The sequence below is a fragment of the Budorcas taxicolor genome, chromosome 6 (genome assembly GCF_023091745.1).
Source record: "Budorcas taxicolor isolate Tak-1 chromosome 6, Takin1.1, whole genome shotgun sequence".
NCBI classification, from domain to species: domain Eukaryota; kingdom Metazoa; phylum Chordata; class Mammalia; order Artiodactyla; family Bovidae; genus Budorcas; species Budorcas taxicolor.
Window position 1 is genome coordinate 35,765,393 of NC_068915.1, and position 21,826 is coordinate 35,787,218.

Below are 21,826 nucleotides of genomic sequence, written 5' to 3' on the forward strand. Positions count from 1 at the left end.
AGGGTGACAATATACAGCCTTGATGTACTCCTTTTCCTATTTGGAACCAGTCTGTTGTTCCATGTCTAGTTCTAACTGTTGCTTCCTGACCTGCATATAGGTTTCTCAAGAGGCAGGTGAGGTGGTCTGGTATTCCCATCTCTTGAAGAATTTTCCACAGTTTATTATGATCCACACAGTCAAAAGCTTTGGCATAGTCAATAAAGCAGAAATAGATGTTTTTCTGGACCTCTCTTGCTTTTTGGATGATCCAGCAGATGTTGGCAATTTGATCTCTGGTTCCTCTGCCTTTTCTAAAACCAGCTTGAACACCTGGAATTTCACAGTTCACGTATTGCTGAAACCTGGCTTTGAGAATTTTGAGCATTACTTTACTAGCATGTGAGATGAATGCAATTGTGCGGTAGTTTGAGCATTCTTTTGCATTGCCTTTCTTTGGGACTGGAACGGAAACTGACCTTTTCCAGTCCTGTGGCCACTGTTGAGTTTTCCAAATTTGCTGGCATATTGAGTGCAGTACTTTAACCGCATCATCTTTCAGGATTTGAAATAGCTCAACTGGAATTCCATCACCTCCACTAGCTTTGTTCGTAGTATTTCACTTTAATCATTGGTTTCAATGTCATCAATTTTTAACCTCCTCTTTGCATCTCAGTTATTGAAATTACTCTTGCTTAATCTATTCCTAATAGTTGACTCAGTTAACCATTCTCTTCCAAAAAAAGAAAAAAATTACCTTTCAGAATAACATATTCTCCTGATTTTTTATCATAGCTCATTTGATTGCTCCTACTTGCTATCCTTTTTTGTTTTCCATCTCTCAACCTCTTAGTACTAAAGCACTCTCCTCTATCTACACACCCTTGGTAATTCTATCTAAGCCCACAAGTTTAAATATCCTCCACATGCTAATAACTCCAAAATGTATATCTTCGGTCCAGTCTTCTCTTAAGAATGTAATGGCTGAAGCCGCGCAGACCATCTTATTGACTGTCAACAGCAATTGATGAAGGGATGAACATGCAATATAAGGGGCTTCCCAGGTGGTGCTAGTGGTAAAGAACCTGCTGCCAATGCAGCAGACATAAAAAGACACAAATTTCATCCCTGGGTCAGGAAGATCCCCTGGAGGAGAGCATGGCAACACACTCCAGCATTCTTGCCTGGAGAATCCCAAGGACAGTGGAGCCTGGCAGGCTACAGTCCACAGGGTAGCACAGAGTCGGACATGACTGAAGTGACTTAATTTATGTGATATAAATCAAGGAGGGCATGGCAACCCACTCCAGCATTCTTGCCCAGAGAATCTCATGGACAGAGGAGCCTAGCAGGCTACATACAATCCATAGGACCACAAAGAGTCGGCCACGACTGAAGCAACTTAGCATGCATGCATGCATGCATGCAGTATAAATCAGTTCAATAAGAACAAGCCTCAGTACCCATTGTGAAAATTCTGGGGCATAAATTCACATGTTCTCCGCTGGGCATATGGATTTGGAGCTTGAAACCACTGTAGTCAATATTTGCCAAAGGCCCACTTTTATATCGGAGAAGGCGATGGCACCTCACTCCAGTACTCTTGCCTGGAAAATCCGATGGATGGAGGAGCCTGGTGGGCTGCAGTCCACAGGGTCGCGAGGAGTCCGACACGGTTGAGCGACTTCACTTTCACTTTTCACTTTCATGCGCTGGAGAAGGAAATGGCAACCCACTCCAGTGTTCTTGCCTGGAGAATCCCAGGAACAGGGGAGCCTGGAGGGCTGCCATCTATGGGGTCGCCCAGAGTCGGACACAATTGAAGTGACTTAGCAGCCACTTTTATATTTGAGTTTTGTGTCAAGATAAGAAGGAACCAGATCCTAGAAATGAATCCTGACGATCTTGATGAAGTCCTAGATTAAGTTATATCTCAAGCCAGAACTTCTCTTGGAACATTACATTCTATGAGGATAAAATTTCCTTTTTGAGTTGGGATTTCTATTGCTTACAAATACATGCATTCAATTCGATATACATACATCTTCTATGAGTTATATCATCTCCACTTACAATAAAAGGAAAAATCTTGCTAAGATGCCACATGATTTTTCTAAAGTCAGTCATCTAGTAGCACCAGAAAATGATCCAGATCATCAGCCTTTATATTTAAAATTCATAATTACCACTCCCTGTGAGTGGAGTTTGGAGATACTGGGGGATTCAGCACTCTATACAATGTGTCCCTCTAATGTATTGTGTGTGTGTGTGTACATGCTCACTTTAACCACTACCTCAGAATATTAAACAGGTGCTCATATTTCCTAAGAAAATACCAAAGAGCTGATTCTCATTCATTATTTAACCCAATTTGCAGTGAAATGTTCTGAGAACAAAACCAACTTTACTCTTTGGTCTGAGTCCTCAACTTTTATTCTATTCTTAACAGAAGAATGAACACAGCATTCTTACCTATAGGATTCATGTTCTTCTCTTTCCAGATTTGCAGATCATAACCAAGAATCTGGTTTCATAATGTTTGAATTTTATAAGATAGAATTATCTTTCCACCTCTGGAATGATGTTAGTATAAGGGAAGAGTCACCTAAATGGGCACAGAAGAGGAATGTCCAGAAAACTTGGTTAGGCATTGACTCTTTCCAGTGTGTGACATCAGGCAAGTTCTTCCCTGCCCTGGAGCCCCTTTCTCTTCTGTAAAGTGTGACCTACAAACATCTATCTTACAGGAATGTGGTGATGATTAAAGGAGATAACAAATACTTGACATAGAATGAACCCTGAACAAATCAGTGTCTTTTCCTCTTTGTTTTTCAAAACTATATTCAAATATAAGTCACTGTACGAGGAAAAAAAAAAAACCTACGCAACACTTTGCAGCCATTTGTGTCAATACTTGTTTATTTTAACAAATGGTATGGTACAGCACAAGACATACCCTTCCTCTAGCCCTTTTTAATAAGACATTAATCCTGCTGACAGGGAGCACTGGAGTGTATTGATGATGAACCACAGGGAATGGATCAGGAATGTCCTGGACAGAGAGAGAAGGCACTCTGGCATTCAGAAGAGTCCAGAGACAACAAGAGAATGGACCAGGAGATTTGCCTCCATTGGCATTAGGTGGAAGGGCGCTGTCCATCCACAGCTGAAAAAAATCCACTCCAAACCTCGCACAGCAGAGAATTCAATTTGACGTTGTTTAGTATCCCATAGAGTGAATGGGAAACTCATTGCATCTGTTATTTTATCTCAGAAAGGGAGGTTTTTCTTTAATAATTCTCAAAAGGGAGTGATTCTTTGATAATTCAACTCCCTGTGGTGTTGGTCAAGTAGAAACGGTACACAGAGGCTTCAAAGAAATGAAAGCTTCAAGCACAGAACAGAAGCTGTTCAGGAGGTGTTGAGAAGAGACATCACTCTGACCCCTCATGTAATGAAAGCCAACAGTTTAGAGGGAGCTGAGGCAGAAACCCCTGAGGAGTGCAAAGGAGGGCGCAAGTGAGCAGAGCATGTGGCAGTGATCCTTGCTACAGCTCAAGGATCCTCATTAGATGGTTTCTGCCCTTTCAGTGTGATGCTTTTGTTCATAAGGAATATTACATAAATCTAACATTAGAAGCCAATAGAACTAAATCATATACTTAAAAAAAAAAACATTGTTCAGCATGAAAGAACTGTTTCAACTGAGCAAAAATAGAAGACCTATTATTAGAGTAAATGGATAATTAGGTAGGCAGTAGAAGTTCTCTACAGGAGGAATGAAATTTGTGAAGACGAATCCAGTCTCATTGAAGAAATTCCTTTGAAAATAAAAATGTAGACAAATGGGTTTGTGGAGGTAGTTTTGTTATGTCTTCAGGTTTATTGAATCTTTATCTATTTCATCTTACAACCAAAATTAACCTGCACAGTTAGTTCAGATAAAAATTATAGTGCCATTTCTTTTCTTTCTTTTTTTGAAATTAAAAAGTGAATTGTTTTCATTCCTTTTGGAAAACTACAGCTGCTCTATTCCTTGGCTTCCCTCTCGGCTGCCTAAGGGATTGCTCTGGGGTTTCCTCACTTTCTTTGTAGCTGTAGAGTAAGTGGCCAGTGTGTGCAGTAACGTGCTCTTCAAGGCCTGAAGAAACTACACAGACACTTCTGGGAACTGGCATTTTTGTGTAAAGTAAAAACTTTAAGTATTTTGCCAGAAATAGCAAGGCACACCAATTGGTTTACAGAATTCTGGGCCTGAAATACATTAGTCTTCTCCGACAAATTGAGGATAGCTAGTTAGCATTGCAAGACTTAGTTCATCTGTTACTCGGCTTATTCATTCATTTAACAGGGAAACATTACATGCCTACCGTATGAAAGACAATGTATTCTGCCCCACCCCCAGTTTATTCGCAGCATTGTTTTTCTGATTCATTATTACGAGATTGTAGTGCCATGGGGTTCATTTTTGATATCTTCGACAGTAAGGGCTTCATTTGCTAGGGGTAGAGGGTACATTTTGTTTTTTCACTTACAGTGATTAATTGAGTAGGTACATTATAATGCATTTTACAACAATCTCTCAGTTACTTCTCTCAGAACCCTAAAAAGTTGAAAAAATTATTTCCTTCTCATGTGAAGAAAGTGAGACTTAGGAGAATTACGTAACTTGTCCTGGTCATGGAGCAGTGAGTAGCAGAGCTGGGGCTAGAACCCCTATCTCTCTGACTCTGAGACAGATACCTGGTTGTAGATACCTGGTCTTTCACTTCACAAAATAAATGAATAGTGAACACCAAATTATTTCTCCCTCAATATCTTCCTGGCACTTTAGCATAAGTACCATTTTATCCCTTTTACTCTTGAAAAGGAAACCAGAAACCTGAATCTTACCTCCTAATTCTGAGCGTGATAGTAAGGAGAACAGGGTATGCGAATGAAATGCAAGCCTGAGATTCGCCACAAAACACAACCATTGGTTAGGTTTTAAGCCCAAGAGGCTAATTTAGGGACAGATAAGTGCAAAATTTCATGAGTCAGTACATCAAGGCAAAAAAAAAAAAAAAAGGCATTTTAAAAAATTAAAAATCAATAATCTACTGAGGGCTGGAATGGAACCAGAGTCACCAGAAGAGTTAAAAGTTTTCCTTCTGAATAAGGATGAGAAAACCTAATGTACCTCTCAACGGGTTTGTCTACCCAGTGTTATAAATATATTCCATTAGACTGCTACAATTAGGTTTTTCACAATTAAACCATTTATCGATGGAGCCAAAACATTAATTTTGTATGTGTTTCATTATATTAGGAACATTCTATCAGAAATAAAGTTTTATTTTTATGGACTTACTTACATTTTCTCCTCTGTTTACATTCTTCTTTAAGGAAGAAATAACTATCTCTACCCCTGCCGTATAATAATATAATATGTTGCATTTTAATCTCCTTTTGGAATGCTGTGGTTCCAACAGAAAAATGAAGGCATGGAAAGAGCCTACACTACTTAAAGAACAGTGAACTGTGTTTTAGTCTGATTTTCTGAAAGTAGCTGAAATATTTAACAATTGCTCTGAAGAGAGCTGCTGCTCCTAACAATCACAGCTCCCAAGAAGTCACACCATGTTCTGAGCTCTGTTGGTAAGGAATTTCATCAGTGTCAGAGAAATATCAGTCAACTAACCTGAAAATAGCTATTGAATGGTAAGGCATCATCATATTCAATAGATATTCTTTACTGGGCTCACTAGGAATAGGATATCCTCTCAGGCAACAGGGCTACAGAATGGCTCAAGAACCTAATGTCTAATCCCCGAACTCCTCACTTGTACTCACTTTTAATGGTCAAGTCCATGCCAGGAAAGTAGGAAAATTTCTCAAACATTTTCTCTTTTCCTATATGTTTCTAAGTCAAATTTTCAAGGCAGCCATTATCACATTTATAGGATAATTAAATGGGGAAAACAACTTATGTGTAAGTGCCTTTCTGGGAATATTGTATATTGATCCAGTGAAGTGAAGCAAGGCTGGGAATTCAGCTGTTTCACCACCATGAGATTAGGAAGAGAGTGAATATCTGTCACTAAAATAGTTCATGGTATTTGCAATGACTGTATTTGTGTCGCCACAGTACATACATTTATCTGAAAATAATTAGGCACTATTTACATTATAAGTTAATTGTATGACTCTTACATTAATCTGAACTGGGCAAAGAACAGACACTAAAACTTGCACTGGGACCAGAAACAGAGATATTTAAGTACTTGTTTAACATACGCCAGGAATAAGAGGCAGGGTGAGTAGCTGTGCTGTTCTTTATAATGCAAGCTCCGATACTAAAGCTAATTTTACCTTTCACTGGATAGAAAACAGTGTGATTCCCTTCAGGCTGGCAAGCACGCACCAAGCATCCCAATCAGCAATCAGCCTATCCTATTATGCAGAGCACAATTCGCTGCAGCTAGTAAGAAAACCCTGCAGCCAGACCCCTGGCTGCCAGACGAGAAAACACAAATCACATGCTGCTTTCGGTGGCACCAATCTGGTAATCATTTAACCTGGGCAAGTTGAACCAGACCAACAAAGGTGTTTTTTGAACTTGGAAAGTAAGAATGAATTCTGTTCTATTCATTAGTATTCCCAAGTACTTCCAGATAAAACATGAATAATGATCATTGTAATAGCTTGAGGGGAACATCAGGAGAAGCACTTTACATACATTATCTCATTTCATCCTTACTACACACCTATGAGGCAGGTAACCTTATTAAGCATAACAAGCCTAAATTTCACTTGGTCGCATAGTTAGTAAGTGCTGGAGCTGTAAAACAAGGCAGTGCCTGGCTTTTTAAACTTTGCCTCTTCTGTCTCATAGAAATGCTCAGATGAGTGGGAAATCAAGTACGCTCCACACAGGAAGAGTGATTCTGTTCTCTTAAAAATTCAACTAGTATATGAAGTTTCTAGCATTTTGAGGAGGTCCACTATTTTCAGAAAATAAGTCCTTCTTAAAATTCAAACATGATTATCTGGAATAGATAATTTAATCCATTTGCACCAATGAGAAGAGGTAAATACTTTAAACAGGAAGGAGGATAAACGGGAAGTGTCCTAAAAATGTCATTTCTTACACAGGAACACACAGAGGAGGGTAGACAAGTCACTGGAATTGATATAAAAGTAGAGGATGAGGACAGAGGACAATGAGAGGTGAAAAAGAAAGTGGTAGGTGAAGTTTGCAGTAAAGGGGAAGATTAAAATAAACTTGGGATTTTCTTTTTAAAATAAATGCCTTTCCTGGATCAGTTAAAGACATAGTTTCAAGTATCCTATTATTGGATAAGCCAGCAAAAGACCTAAGAACTCCAATCTATTTTCCTTTGTAATACGAAATTCATACTTTAACAACTTTTACTTTCAATGTCAAAATCATGTTGTTGGGTAATTATGTATTAAAATGACTAATTAAAAAACCACTCAAATTTTTCCAACATAAATGAATATTAATGGCTCAAAGATTTTTCTAAAACAGAATATGAAAACATCAAATGAAAGCAATCTTTCCCTCTCTCAACTCTGTCCCTACATGAAGGGAAAGTATACTTTTCACATGGGAGCAGTCTGTTATCATTTTCTTACATGACGAAATGAATTTGCTAACATAATTCTTTAGCACTGTTTTGCAAATTGGCTTTCTGACTTATTCAACTTCTTTTAATACTATAATATTGATATTCAGGCTAGGAGCAGAGTGACAAAAGCAATATCATATCTCCTTCACAGTGTTAATACAATTCTCTTTTTAAAGTTTACTGTAGTAAAATAGCTTTTAAAGTAGTTTATACTGAAACATTGTTAATCCAGTTTTTGTTGCTAGTTTAGAAGAGCCTATGAATTATTTATAAAGTTTTCACAATAGTGAGGTCCTATAATGAATTTACATAATGAAACATTCAGACGCACTGGAGAAAGTTTTCTATCATGGATATGGCAAACGCAGCACACAGAATTTGATTCAGTCTTCAAACTGAAACTGTAATTTCCTCTCTGCAGAAAACCATCAAGTATCACCACAGGACATAATGGAGAGGGACTGGACTTCGATTTTGCATAAACCAGGTTCAAAATATGCCCATCTTTCTTACGTAACAGGTGTATTGAGGAGAGAACTCAATCAAGAGTATGTAATCAAAACACCATGATAAAGAAAATATGTATATATATTTGCACACACACACATATATATATGTGCCTCACTGCATCACTTTGCTGTACACCAGAAACTAACACATGGTAAATCAACCACTTCAATAAAATAAATTTTAAAATAAAAAATATAATCATCTTTATGTTCATAGTGGCACTATTTACAATAACCAAACCATGAAAACAACCTAAATGTCCATCAACAGATAAAAAAGATACGATACACACACACACACACACACACACACACACACACACGAATACTACTCAGCCATACAAAAGAATGAAGTCATGCTGTTTGAAGCAACATGGAAGGACCTAGAGATTATTATACTAGGTGAAGTAAGTAAGAAAGAGAAGGACAAATACCATACGATAGTACTTATATGTGGAATCTAAAATGTGACACAAATCAACTTACGTACGCAACAGAAAGAGACTCACGGACGTAGTGAATGGGTTTGTGGTGACAAGAGAAAGGGGTTGGGGGAAGGACGGATTGAGAGTTTGGGATTAGCAGATGCAAACTGTTATATATAGAATGGATAGAAAAACAAGGTCCTACTGTATAGCACAGGGAACTATATCCAATATTCTCTAATAAACCATAAGGGAAAAAATATGAAAAAGAACATATATATGAAACTGAATCACTTCGCTGTATACCAGAAATTAACACAACATTGTAAATCAACTATACTTCAATAAAATAAATTTTTAGAAAGTTTAAAAACAAAATAAACAACAAAAGAAAAGAGTAAATAATCATAAGCAACTATCCATCCTCCTACTGACTTTTCATATTCTCTCACTGGGCTCTTTCCCTGTATTTGGATTTCCTAATCACTTTTAGTCACATTTCACAAAAGCGGTGTTGTTCCAAGAACATGCTTTAAAATAACATCTGTGTAGTGAAGAATAGAGAAGTCTAGGGGGCCCTGGCGGCTCAAATGGTAAAGAATCCACCTGCAGTGCAGGAGAGGCAGGCTTAACCCCTGGGTTAGGAAGGTTCCCTGGAGCAGGGTACGGCAATCCACTCCAGTATTCTTGCCTGGAGAATCCCAGGGACAGAGGAGCCTGGCGGGCTACAGTGCATAGGGTAGCAAAGAGTCAGAAATGACTGAAGCAACTGTGCATGCATGCATGCAAAGAGAAGTCTAGTCTTTTGAGCCCCCAATCCCCTCACTCCTGGGAGAGTCCAAGGGTTTAAAGATCCCCTGGAATTTTCCAGGTGATTGAAGCATCTTTGATATTCATGGTGTACCTCTGGATCACACGTGATAGCTTATACTAACCAGATGACTCAGTGTGGGCAAGGTCACATCAATAGTCTTAGGATTGGGATGGCCAAGCCAGAAAGACAACCATGGTTAGAAGGTTGGAACTCTGAGCCAGGTGACATCAGCCTGACCTCCAGCAGGGAAGGGGCCAGAGATTCAACTCTACCACACGAGCCGTGATTCAAAATCCCTGGGCCCCAAAGTGAGGGGAGCTCCCTGTGTTGTCAATACTCTGCGTTCACTGCCACCGCACCGATGCCAGAAGAGTAATGTGCCACTGAGCACACAGCACCTTCACGTTTGGAACTCCCAGGTCCAAGTCTGCCCTTTGCATCTCTTCCTTTGGTGGGCTCTAACTTGTATCCTTTTGTTACTAACAACAACAAGAACTGTAATCTTACGTATGGCACATTCCTGAGTTTTGTGCACTGTTCTGATGAATTATCAAAGCTGAGAGAGTCCCTGGGGACCCCCAGATTTGTGACCAGATAGAAGTGAAAGTGGCCCTAGGGACCCCAAGTTTGCAGCCAGAGTCAGAAGTGAAGGCAGTCCTGTGTGAACTGTTCCTCCAACTTTGCAGTCAAGTAAACTTCACAGTTACTGTCAGAGTCATTGGTTGTTCCTCAGTAGCTCCGTCATGTCTGAGTCTTTGCAACCGCCTGGACTGCAGCACGCCAGGTTTCCCTTTAATCTCCTGAACCTCTAGTTTGGCTTCCCTGCTGGTAACACCAAACCGTGACTCCATTTACTTACCTGTTCTCCCAGTTTATACTCCTCTAGGCTGAGATGCCAGAAGTGGGAGAGTGGGGCCGGTCCTAGGGGAAGGGCTTTATCCTGGTAGCCCAAGGCCCATTTATCATCTGTCATTTCCAATTCAGCTGTTGTCCCAGAGGAAGCGAGCACTGGAGTCTGCTTTACATATTATCCTCTGGCAATGGGATTCTCAGCAGCTTTAGTGAGAATATTCTCTGCCTCACTGGTACTGCCTTCGCCTCAGCCCCAGGGCTGCTGTATTACTTTGCCCCTCAAGGTAGCCTCTGTGGGTAGAGTCCTCACCCGGCCCAAAGCGAAAAACACCACCCGGCCCAGCTCCCTTATTTAATCTTATTGAGTGAAACTTTTCTCTCAACTGGTCTGTTTCTACTCCTATAAGCTCATGCTGGAAGAATCCATTTTACAGTCTCTTGGCATATCTAGCATACTGCGTTTTATTTTTAAGCCTGTCATCCTGGGGTTGGGGGGCAGGCTTGTATCAGTGTAACTCATGTGTGGGTGTGTGTGTGCTCAGTCCTGTCTGACTCTCTGTGTCCCAGTGGACTGTAGTATAACTTAGCAGTCCACTAATGACGGATCAGACTATTTCCTTAAATGCCTTGTTCCTGTGTTTTCTACCCTTCACCCAGGGGATCTGCTTGTGAAAGCACATTTTCAAACTTATAGTCAAAATATGTAATGTAAGGAAGGAGGCTTTTCTTTTTAAATCCAATTTATTTTCACAGTTGCTTTACTTTTATTTCCCTTCTTAAAATTCTGTCAAACTGAGTATAAAATCAATATGTTTAGACATATTTAAATTACTGAAGTTGAAGGAATCCTAAGGCACTCCCATAAGTGTTATGAAAGGCATTTTATCCCTGTTGTGGAAGTCAGATGGTCAAACTGATTTTGAAAAATTCACTTTTGGACTGAATCAAAAATACATGAATTCAGTAATCGGTAAGAATTTACAGTTAACACGCAAACGGATAAGAGGTTCAGAAGAAAGATAACCCAGCCTAACATTTGACCCAAAGCAAATCCTAGCTATTTTGCAAATAGCCATCTGCATGGTAATGGAAAACAATACTTCCTTGGAGTTGAGAAGTCAGATGATCGTCCTGAGACTCAGGCGGTCGGGAGTCACACTGAGAAGTGTTGGCTTTGAATTGGGGTGACTAGAAGTAGGCCTTGAAAAGCCACCTCTGGCACAGATGTGCACTCTCTATATCAGAATGTCTGCATTTTCTCACCTTAGCTTTGGGGAGACCCTTCATGCCAACCAGTTCTGTTGAATGTTCAATGGATCTCCCTCTCAGCATCTGGGCATTTTGTGTTGGAGTACTGAGTCCAGCCACATTCACCTACCACCTGTGCAGTTGCTTCCTTTTATCTTAAATCCTCTAACCCAAACACATATTAGATTTAAACGTTTATGTATCCCACAGAACAGACACTATTTTAGCATCAGCTTTCTACTAGTGAATGCATTCCCTTAAGACTGTCTGCCCCTGATTCTGGGATGTTGATAGACTTTGATAGACTCTCCAGTTGCCTCAAGATTAAATGATATCAGAGAATCATAAAATGATTATTATAAACAGCATATTTAACAATTTTACTTCACATATGACATATATTCCTAATGATGCAAAATATGGATTAAATTACCTTTATTGAAATCCAAATACACAGGGATATAATAAAGACAATCAAAGATATGAATAGGCAGTTTACTAGTAATTTAAAAAATGCAGAGTATAGTAATACATGCTATCACTGCTAGAAATGAAACAGTAATAACATCCACTACTGGCAGGGATATAGGGGAAAAAGGTGGAAATGTGAATTGTTGCAGGCATTTGGAAAAGCCATCTGGCAGTGTCTATTAAAAATTTTAAAATGTGTATGTCCCAAAGCAATTCCACTCCTGGGAAATTACCCCTGGGAAACGGTAATAAAAGTGTCAGTGAGGAAGGCTAAATATACAAAGATGATTATTCACATTTATCATAGCAAAAGGATGAAACAAAGCAAATATCATTCAGTAGGAGAATAGTTCGATTGTAATACACTCCTACCATGGGGTATTATACAACCATTAAAAAAAAGAATGGATTACAGCCCCACCAAGTGAACTGGAGGAGTCAAAAGAAAAACATCAAGTTGCACAAACATGTAGATAATATAATGTTACCTTCATAACTTCAAAACTCTCATATGTATATATGAGCTTGAGCATGAAAACATACATGGAAAGTTACACATGAAGTTTATAACATAGATCACCTAACGAAGAGGGGACAAAAGGATAGAAAACAAGAGGAAGAGGGATGTTCATTAAAAAAGTTTGAAAAGTTAGTGTTCATAGAAAATACTGTGTTTGATATGACCCAAATGAGTAACATAATGGGTTCATGTTTCTGTATGTGCACATGTGCAAAAAGAGATGTGCTAAAGAAAATAATCACCAAATGGTGACTATGATTTTCTCATGGTAGAGTGATTCCAGGTAATTTTTCCTATTCCCATTGAGTTTTTTTTTTTTTCAATTTTGAGTTTTTCAATGCATATGTATAATTTACAAAATGTAGGGAAAAAAGAAACATTTACCTTGTTAAAAAGAACCAATAGTCAGAATCATTTTCCACATCTATTCTGTACAATTTTAATTCCCCCACACCATTTAAAAAAAAGTAATCCCTGAATCTAAACTGATTTACTGGAGGTTTTAGAATGTGTCCTCCATCACCCACTCTCCTCACTCTGGTTGTCCGGACAAACAGTCCTTGTTCACTTCCCGCTCCGTGTATTCTTGAACCCCTGGTTCTAGATTCAATCTTCCCAATGGTGGTTTAACACTATCTATGATGTGGCTTGCTGTCTACACTAACTGCAATTTTACATGATAATTTACTATCCAGCTGTCACTGTGCTTTTCTCAACCAATTTTGTCATAGTATCATTATTTCACTCTTTAATGCTTACTACTAACTCAACAGCAGTCTCACTCTTTTTAAAATTTTCATTTCTCATGTTCAACTAACTGAATCTGAAGAATCCAGAGATGGGGAGAAATCTACAAAGGAAAATATATAGGTACTCATCATGATTCAAGAGTGGTTAGTGTGGGAAATAAAGAGCTTGGGAAGGGCATTATACATGGTATAAATATTTAAATGGAAATGGCATCCAGAGTAGGGAGGTAGGACAAATAGTTATAAAGAGAAGCAGAATCCAAGATTAAACTTGTTCACAACAGGAGCCGCCTTAGAATAGAAACTGGTAGTCTGGCAGAAGACAGAAGTTTAATGCAGAATGGAAATATTCGAATGGAGACGTGGTTTTCATTATCAAAGATACAGTAAAAGGATTACATTGGAAGACAAAAGTTGATCAGATGATCTCTTATTTTCTTTTCACTTCAGAAATCCTGTGAAATCTACTAACTATTTTTATGCATATAGTTATTTATTTCAAAAACTGGTTGGGGGAACTCATGTCCTCTTTGTAATATTGGAATTTGGATCAGATGATCCATTTAGGGTCATGGCATAGGCATCTCATCCTTCTCTCTGCTGCTTCTTGTTTCCCTTATTTCAAAAAGTGCTCAAAAGAAGTTCGGCCAGGAAATGTTCTCCGGTGGGTCTTTCCTTATTTTTGGCTTTTATACCGCCTGATACTGTTGCAGGTCACTTCTGACTATCTGGCCACAGTGTAGATGCCAGATTCCAGTGATATTTGTAGTCAGAAAAGGGATTCAGATCTTAACATTTTCTTCACCTTGATTTTCGACGCCTAAAATCTGAGTTCAAAGTCTTAGAAGTAAGACTCACTGTTAATCTTACTAATTCTCTTTTGGAAACTTCTCATGCCTTAGTTTTTCAGAATCAAAGTCAACACCAAATGCAAAGGAAATGTTGGGCAACACACAGAGTCACCAAAAATTTCCTCCAAAAATCTTCTTAGTAACTTTTTAAAAACAGTCTTTGTTCCTTTCAACATCAGTCTCTTCACTCCCAAACTTGTAATATCTTTGCCTGAGGGGAGGTGTAAGACTATGAAGAAAGAAGATGAAAGCCAATATGCACACAGACACAATACCCTTTGTAAGCTTTCTCTCTTTTTAATTTTTAAATGTTGTCTTAGTTGTCCTGAGTTTTTATAATGGATTATCATTCTGTGTGTGGGTCTCTCTCTCACAGTCTCATCCTTATAACATCCTTTTCCTCTCTTTCTACGTTCATCTTCCTAGCTGTTGTGGCTTCTTATGACTGCTTGAATCCTCTGAAAGCATTTTTGAGTGTTGGACCTAGGATGGGAACTACATTCTATCATTTGCTCTTCTTGATCCATTGCTTCTCAGCAGTTTTTCTTCATTTTTTAAAATGTTACCACTTTCAATAGATAACTTCCTTAGCAATTTCTAAATCTTTGTTCTTCTACAATAATCTGAATGTTATGCTCTCTAGCTAGCAGCTCTTCAGAAGTTTTCACCTACGAAGAAAATGACGGCTCTATTTGACCAGTGCCAGCAAATTTGGAAAACTCAGCAGTGGCCACAGGATTGGAAAAGGTCAGTTTTCATTCCAATCCCAAAGAAAGGCAATGCCAAAGAATGCTCAAAATACCACACAACTGCACTCATCTCACACACTAGTAAAGTAATGCTCAAAATTCTCCAAGCCAGGCTTCAGCAATACGTGAACCATGAACTTCCAGATGTTTAAGCTGGTTTTAGAAAAGGCAGAGGAACCAGAGATCAAATTGCCAACATCCGCTGGATCATCGAAAAAGCAAGAGAGTTCCAGAAAAACATCTATTTCTGCTTTATTAACTATGCCAAAGCCTTTGACTGTGTGGATCACAATTAACTGTGGAAAATTCTGAGAGAGATGGGAATACCAGACCACCTGACCTGCCTCTTGAGAAACCTGTGTGCAGGTCAGGAAGCAACAGTTAGAACTGGACATGGAAAAACAGACTGGTTCTAAATAGGAAAAGGAGTACATCAAGGCTGTATATTGACACCCTGCCTATTTAACTTATATGCAGGGTACATATAAGAAATGCTGGGCTGGAGGAAGCACAAGCTGGAACCAAGATTGCTGGGAGAAATATCAATAACCTCAGACATGCAGATGACACCACCCTTATGGCAGAAAGTGAAGAGGAACTAAAAAGCCTCTTGATGAAAGTGAAAGTGGAGAGTGAAAAAGTTGGCTTAAAGCTCAACATTCAGAAAATTAAGATCATGGCATCTGGTCCCATCACTTCATGGGAAATAAATGGGGAAACAGTGGAAACAGTGGCTGACTTTACTTTTCTGGAGCTCCAAAATCAGTGCAGATGGTGACTGCAGCCATGAAATAAAAAGATGCTTACTCCTTGGAAGAAACGTTATGACCAACCTAGATAGCATATTCAAAAGCAGAGACATTACTTGGCCAACAAAGGTCTGTCTAGTCAAGGTTATGGTTTTCCCAGTGGTCATGCATGGACGCGAGAGTTGGACTGTGAAGAAAGCTGAGTGCTGACGAATTGATGCTTTTGAACTGTGGTGTTGGAGAAGACTCTTGAGAGTCCCTTGGACTGCAAGGAGATTCAACCAGTCCATTCTAAAGGAGATCAGCCCTGGGATTTCTTTGGAAGGACTGATGCTGAAGCTGAAACTCCAGTACTTTGGCCACCTGATGTGAAGAGCTGACTCATTGGAAAAGACTCTGATGCTGGGAGGGATTGGGAGCAGGAATAAAAGGGGACAATAGTGGATGAGATGGCTGGATGGCATCACCGACTCGATGGATGTGAGTCTGAATGAACTCCAGGAAATGGTGATTGACAGGGAGGCCTGGCGTGCTGCGATTCATGGGGTCGCAAAGAGTTGGATACAACTGAGCAACTGAACTGAACTGAACCGATACATGAAACACATTTTGGAGCCACTCTATACCAACTTAGATTTCTATATTATCCAAATATTATTAGAAATGGCTGATTAAATTCATTAGCCTTTAGGGATAATGGCAAATACAATTCTATGATTAACTTTTCTGTGTAAGCTGTTTGTGATTTAATGGTATAAATTTCTGGCATTAGAAAACTAATGACTGGAAGTTAAAGAAGGAGAAATTGACAGAAGTTTCCCACACAGTAGGAAGACCATATTCTGAAAGGGTGTATCTTAAAAATGGAAGGTGTAAAGAAACAGGAAAAAAAAGTTAAAGATGTATGGACTTAATAGAAATCAAAATCTTTATATTCGACTATAGGGCTGAAATTAAAATAGAAGGAGGTAAAAATAGAGTTGATGCCAAAGATAGTCAATGATATTTTGAGGTTACAATAAATATTTAGGTGAGACTCTGAAAAAGTGGGGTATCCTATATTAAATCCATAAATTAAAATTGTTTTCAGTGAAATGTGGAAAACTTATAACTTTGAGGTGCTTACTGAACATTACTTGCCCGTAAGTAGCCAGCTCTTATGTCAATTTATCATCCTTTGCCCTTATAAAATACTTAGACGTGCTTTCATTTTAACTTACAGCAGTATCCAATTATTTCTATTTCTGGAAAAGCATATAGCATGAAAGACAATTTTCAAAGCCAAGAACATGGAATAGTTCAGCTAAATGGTGATGACCCTTTTACTTTATCTCTATGGATAGAGAAATATATAAATGTGGGGAGAAAAGAGACTGGCTAAGAGAGGGAGAAAGCAAAAGCCATTTGGAGAAATTTCTTGGAAAACTATGTTATTAAAAAAAGCTTTAATAATTCTCAAAATTTCTTTTCAGAATGTGGACATCTCTCATTATTTTCACATACCTTTTCAGTTACTTTAGGTTGGCTCACAATTTTAATCGTGCCTTTATCATCCTTTCCTAAGAGTGACAATTTTTTTTAAAAAATCATTAGAACATATCTGGTTTGTGAAATCTTACAGAAGTTTTTTTGTTTTTACAAAAGGATAGAAAGCAAGTGAAAGTGTATTGGAAACAGACTAGAATAACTGACAGAGGACACCTGGTGGTGGTCAAGAGTAGTGCCATGTTCCTCTCTAACACAAACTGTGTCTCCCAATTACACAAGAGAAATTCACCAGAAGACACTGTCAGATGCCTGCTATATAGGTAACTTTCAACTGGGCCAGAGGTGCCACAAACAGAGAAGCAAATTAAAAACTATTATTTGGTTTCTATATGAGAACTTGTCCCAAACTCTTTAAAAATATATGTAGTCTGATAGACAGCAAAACTGTATTATAAACCTTAAACTTGCTAAGAGACTAGATCTTAATTTTTCCCACCTCTGAAACAATGATAATATGTGACAGGCTAGAGTGTAACATAATGCTACAATGGCAAGCATACTGCAATCAGTTCAGTTCAGTTGCTCAGTCGTGTCTGACTCTTTGCGATCCCATGAACCACAGTACGCCAGGCCTCCCTGTCCATCACCAACTCCCAGAGTCCACCCAAACCCATGTCCATTGAGTCGGTGATGCCATCCAACCATCTCATCCTCTGTTGTTCCCTTCTCCTCCTGCCCTCAATCTTTCCCAGCATCAAGGTCTTTTCAAGTGAGGCAGCTCTTCGCATTAGATAGCCCAAATATTGCAGTTTCAGCTTCAACATCAGTCCTTCCAAATGAACACCCAGGACTGATCTCCTTTAGGATGGACTGGTTGGATCTCCTTGTAGTCCAAGGGACTCTCAAGAGTCTTCTCCAACACCACAGTTCAAAAGCATCAATTCTTCGGTGTTCAGCTTTCTTTATAGTCCAACTCTCACATGCTGGCGACGGAATGAAACACCAACACTGCAGAGTGGTTTGAATCTTTATATTTTAACACTTGCTTCTTACAGCTACTTTATTTTATATCCCTAGCACAACAAGCTACAGGGCAAGCTGCCAAGCACTATGATTCAGAGACTATACAGTGTGCAGGCGCAGGGCTAGATAACCTTTACCTTGACTTATTTACTGCAGCTAAGACTGTGTTTTGGGGAACTTCTTTATCAACTTAGAATCCATTTTGTCCCAGGGTCTGTTCCTTTTGAGGAATCAGAGAAACATCCTTGTGTGCAAGAAATGTTCTTTTCCCACGGGAACAAACAGGATTCTTAGCTGAACATCTCGTTTGCAAGAATGTTCAGCCCTGGTTGAGAGTCTCGTTTGCAAGCACTTCTCAACCTTCTTTAAACCTAGTTCCCTACACTGGGCAGAACATCTCGTTTGCAAGAATGTTCAGCCCTGGTTGAGAGTCTCGTTTGCAAGCACTTCTCAACCTTCTTTATACCTTGTTCCCTACACTCACATCCATACATGACCCCTGGAAAAACCATAGCCTTGACTAGATGGACCTTTGTTGACAATGACTCTGCTTTTTAATATGCTGTCTAGGTTGGTCATAACTTTCCTTCCAAGGAGTGAGCATCTTTTAATTTCATGGCTGCAGTCACCATCTGCAGTGATTTTGGAGCCCAGAAAAATAAAGTCAGCCACTGTTTCCCCATCTATTTGCCATGAAAGCATACTGCAGTGGAAAATATCAAATCAATATATTATATACCGTAAGCTTACACATTACATAAATTATAGCTACATACATACATGCATGTCCATGCATGCTTGCTCAGTCATGTCCAAATCTTTGTGACCCCATGGACTTCCCTAGAAGAAGCCCACCAGACTTCTCTATCCATGGGAACTATCCAGGCAGAATTACTGAAGTGGGCTGCCATTTCCTCCTCCAGGAGATCTTCCCGATCCAGGGATCAAACGTGCATCTCTTGTATCTCCTGCATTTGGCAAGCAGATTCTTTACCACTGAACCATTGGTGAAGCCCAAAATACATACATACAATTTTTAAATGTGCAGTCTGGTTAGGAGGTTGTGGAGCCTGTGATCACACAGTACAAAGTCCTAAAACAAACAAAACATGCCTCTTTTTAAGAGTTAGATTAATGTCAACTATTTTTAAATGACAAATACACTCAGTAATTTCATAAAAACAATGCTATCAGTGTTGTTATAGGTTATCACTGTGACTATTATGAACCAATCATCCTGCGAGGCACTGGTAATACAGGATGAGTGGGCAGAACTGAAGTCCTAGAAGGCAGAAGTAGACAAGTAAAAAGAGAGATGATAAGAAGTTTTAGGGTTCCTGAAACAAAAGAATGAGAGGTGAGAACACAGAGGAAGGGGTCACTGATTTTACCGATTGGGGTAATGAAGTCAGCAAATGCGCCAACAGAAGAGGTAAGACTTGCGGTTGGTATCTCAGCACCGTGTGTCGTCTGGTTAGCCTCACTGGACGCATCTTTTGGTGATGGAAGAGACAAGAAGGGATGTTTTGTCACTCCTTGTCCTGACAGTACCATGGAGACTTGTCATTAAGCTTTCTAGGCCTTCTTAAAACTAATTTAGCAAAATTTTATGCTATTCCAAATGCCTAGGAAGACTAGATTTAAATGGTTAAAATATATTTTAAACTCATGTATTTGGAAAGGGAAAAGGCCAGAGTCTAGGATCCAGATAAATAGGGGTCTTTCTCTGTCACTAACAGTCATGAGTTCTGGTGAAATCATTGAAACTCAATCTCAGTTTTCTTATCTGTCAAAAGAGGGTTTGGGACATGGTGCTGTCTCAAGTCCCTTTTCTAGTTCTAAGCATTAAATCACATACACACACACACACATACATACACACAGTCTCATCCATTTGTAATAGTTTTCAAATATGTCCACAAGATGGGCTTCCCTGATAGCTCAGCTGGTAAAGAATTCACCTGCAGTGCAGGAGACCCTGATTCGATTCCTGGGTTGGGAAGATCCGCTGGAGAATGGATAGACTACCCACTCCAGTATTCATGGACTTCCCTTGTGGCTCAACTGGTAAAGAATCCACCTGAAATGTGGGAGATCTGGGTTCAGTCCCCTGGTTGGGAAGATATCCTGGAGAAGGGGAAGGTTACCCATGCCAGGATTGTGGCCTGGAGAATTTTGTGGACTGTATAGTCCATGGGGTGACAAACAGTCAGACACGATTGACCAATTTTCACTTTTGAGTGCAACCCAGACTCAGTGACAATTCTAGAATGCACTAGGAATGACAGGGACTAATTTCCCAGATTAGGTCATAAAGGACATTGTACTTTTTGCCTGGTCCTCTCTTAGATTCTGTTAGTTGCTCAGTCATGGCCAACTCTTTGCAGTCCCATGGACTATAGCCCATCAGGCTCCTCTGTCCATGAAACTTTCCAGGCAAGAATACTGGAGTGGGTTGCCATTTCCTTACTTATTCTGGGGAAAGCCAACTATATGTCATGAAAACACTGAAGCAGACCTTTCAAAGGCCCATGTGGCAAGGAATTATGGCCTCTAGCCAACAGCCATGTGAATGAGCCATCTTGAGGGGAGATCCCCCCTCCCCGTCAGGCACTGAGATAACCGCAGCTCCAGCCAACACCTTGAGTACGCTCTCATCAGAGACCCTGAATCAGAAACACCCAGATAAGTTGCATTGGAATTCTTAGCCCACAGAAACTTTGAAACAATAAATATTGTTAGGGTAAGCCTTTAATGTTTTGGTAATTAACAGTAAATTACTAATATATCATCTCCCAAGCTATCTCCTTCTTGGCTCATAACCTCATCAAGAACTACTGGCATTCAAACCTCAGTGGACAATAATGTAGATGCAGAATGATTGTTTTCTTTGTAAAGATGTGAGCATTTTTTTCTACCTATATCCCTGCCACAAGATGGAAATCTTAATACTCACTCTCTTTCCCTAGGCCTCTCTTGGCCTAAGAGTGTTATTGCTATAAGACCCACTTGCCATTTGCAGTTTATACTGCTCTTAACCAGTATTTTCAGTCTTCACAGTTTAAGAAAGCAAATTTGGACAATTACAGAGCATCAATTCAGTTCAGTCGCTCAGCCGTGTCCGACTCTTTTGTGACCCCCATGAACTGCAATTCACCAGGCCTCCCTGTCCATCACCAACTCCCGGAGTACACCCAAACCCATGTCCATCGAGTCAGTGATACCATCCAACCATCTCATCCTCTGTCGTCCCCTTCTCCTCCTGCCCTCAATCTTTCCCAGCATCAGGGTCTTATCAAATGAGTCAGCCCTTCACATCAGGGGGCCAAAGTATTGGAGTTTCTTTCAGCTTCAACATCAGTCTTTCCAATGAACACCCAGGACTGATTTCCTTTAGGATGGACTGGTTGGATCTCCTTGCCATCCAAGGGACTCTCAAGAGTCTTCTCCAACACCACAATTCAAAAGCATCAATTCTTCGATATTCAGCTTTCTTTATAGTCCAACTCTCACATCCATACATGACCACTGGGAAAACCATAGCCTTGACTAGATGGACCTTTGTTGGCAAAGTAATGTCTCTGCTTTTTAATATGCTGTCTAGGTTTGTCATAGCTTTCCTTCCAAGGAGTAAGAGTCTTTTAATTTCATGGCTGCAGTCACCATCTGCAGTGATTTTGGAGCCCAGAAAAATAAAGTCAGCCACTGTTTCCACTGTTTCCCCATCTATTTGTCATGAAGTGATGGGACCGGATGCCATGATCTTAA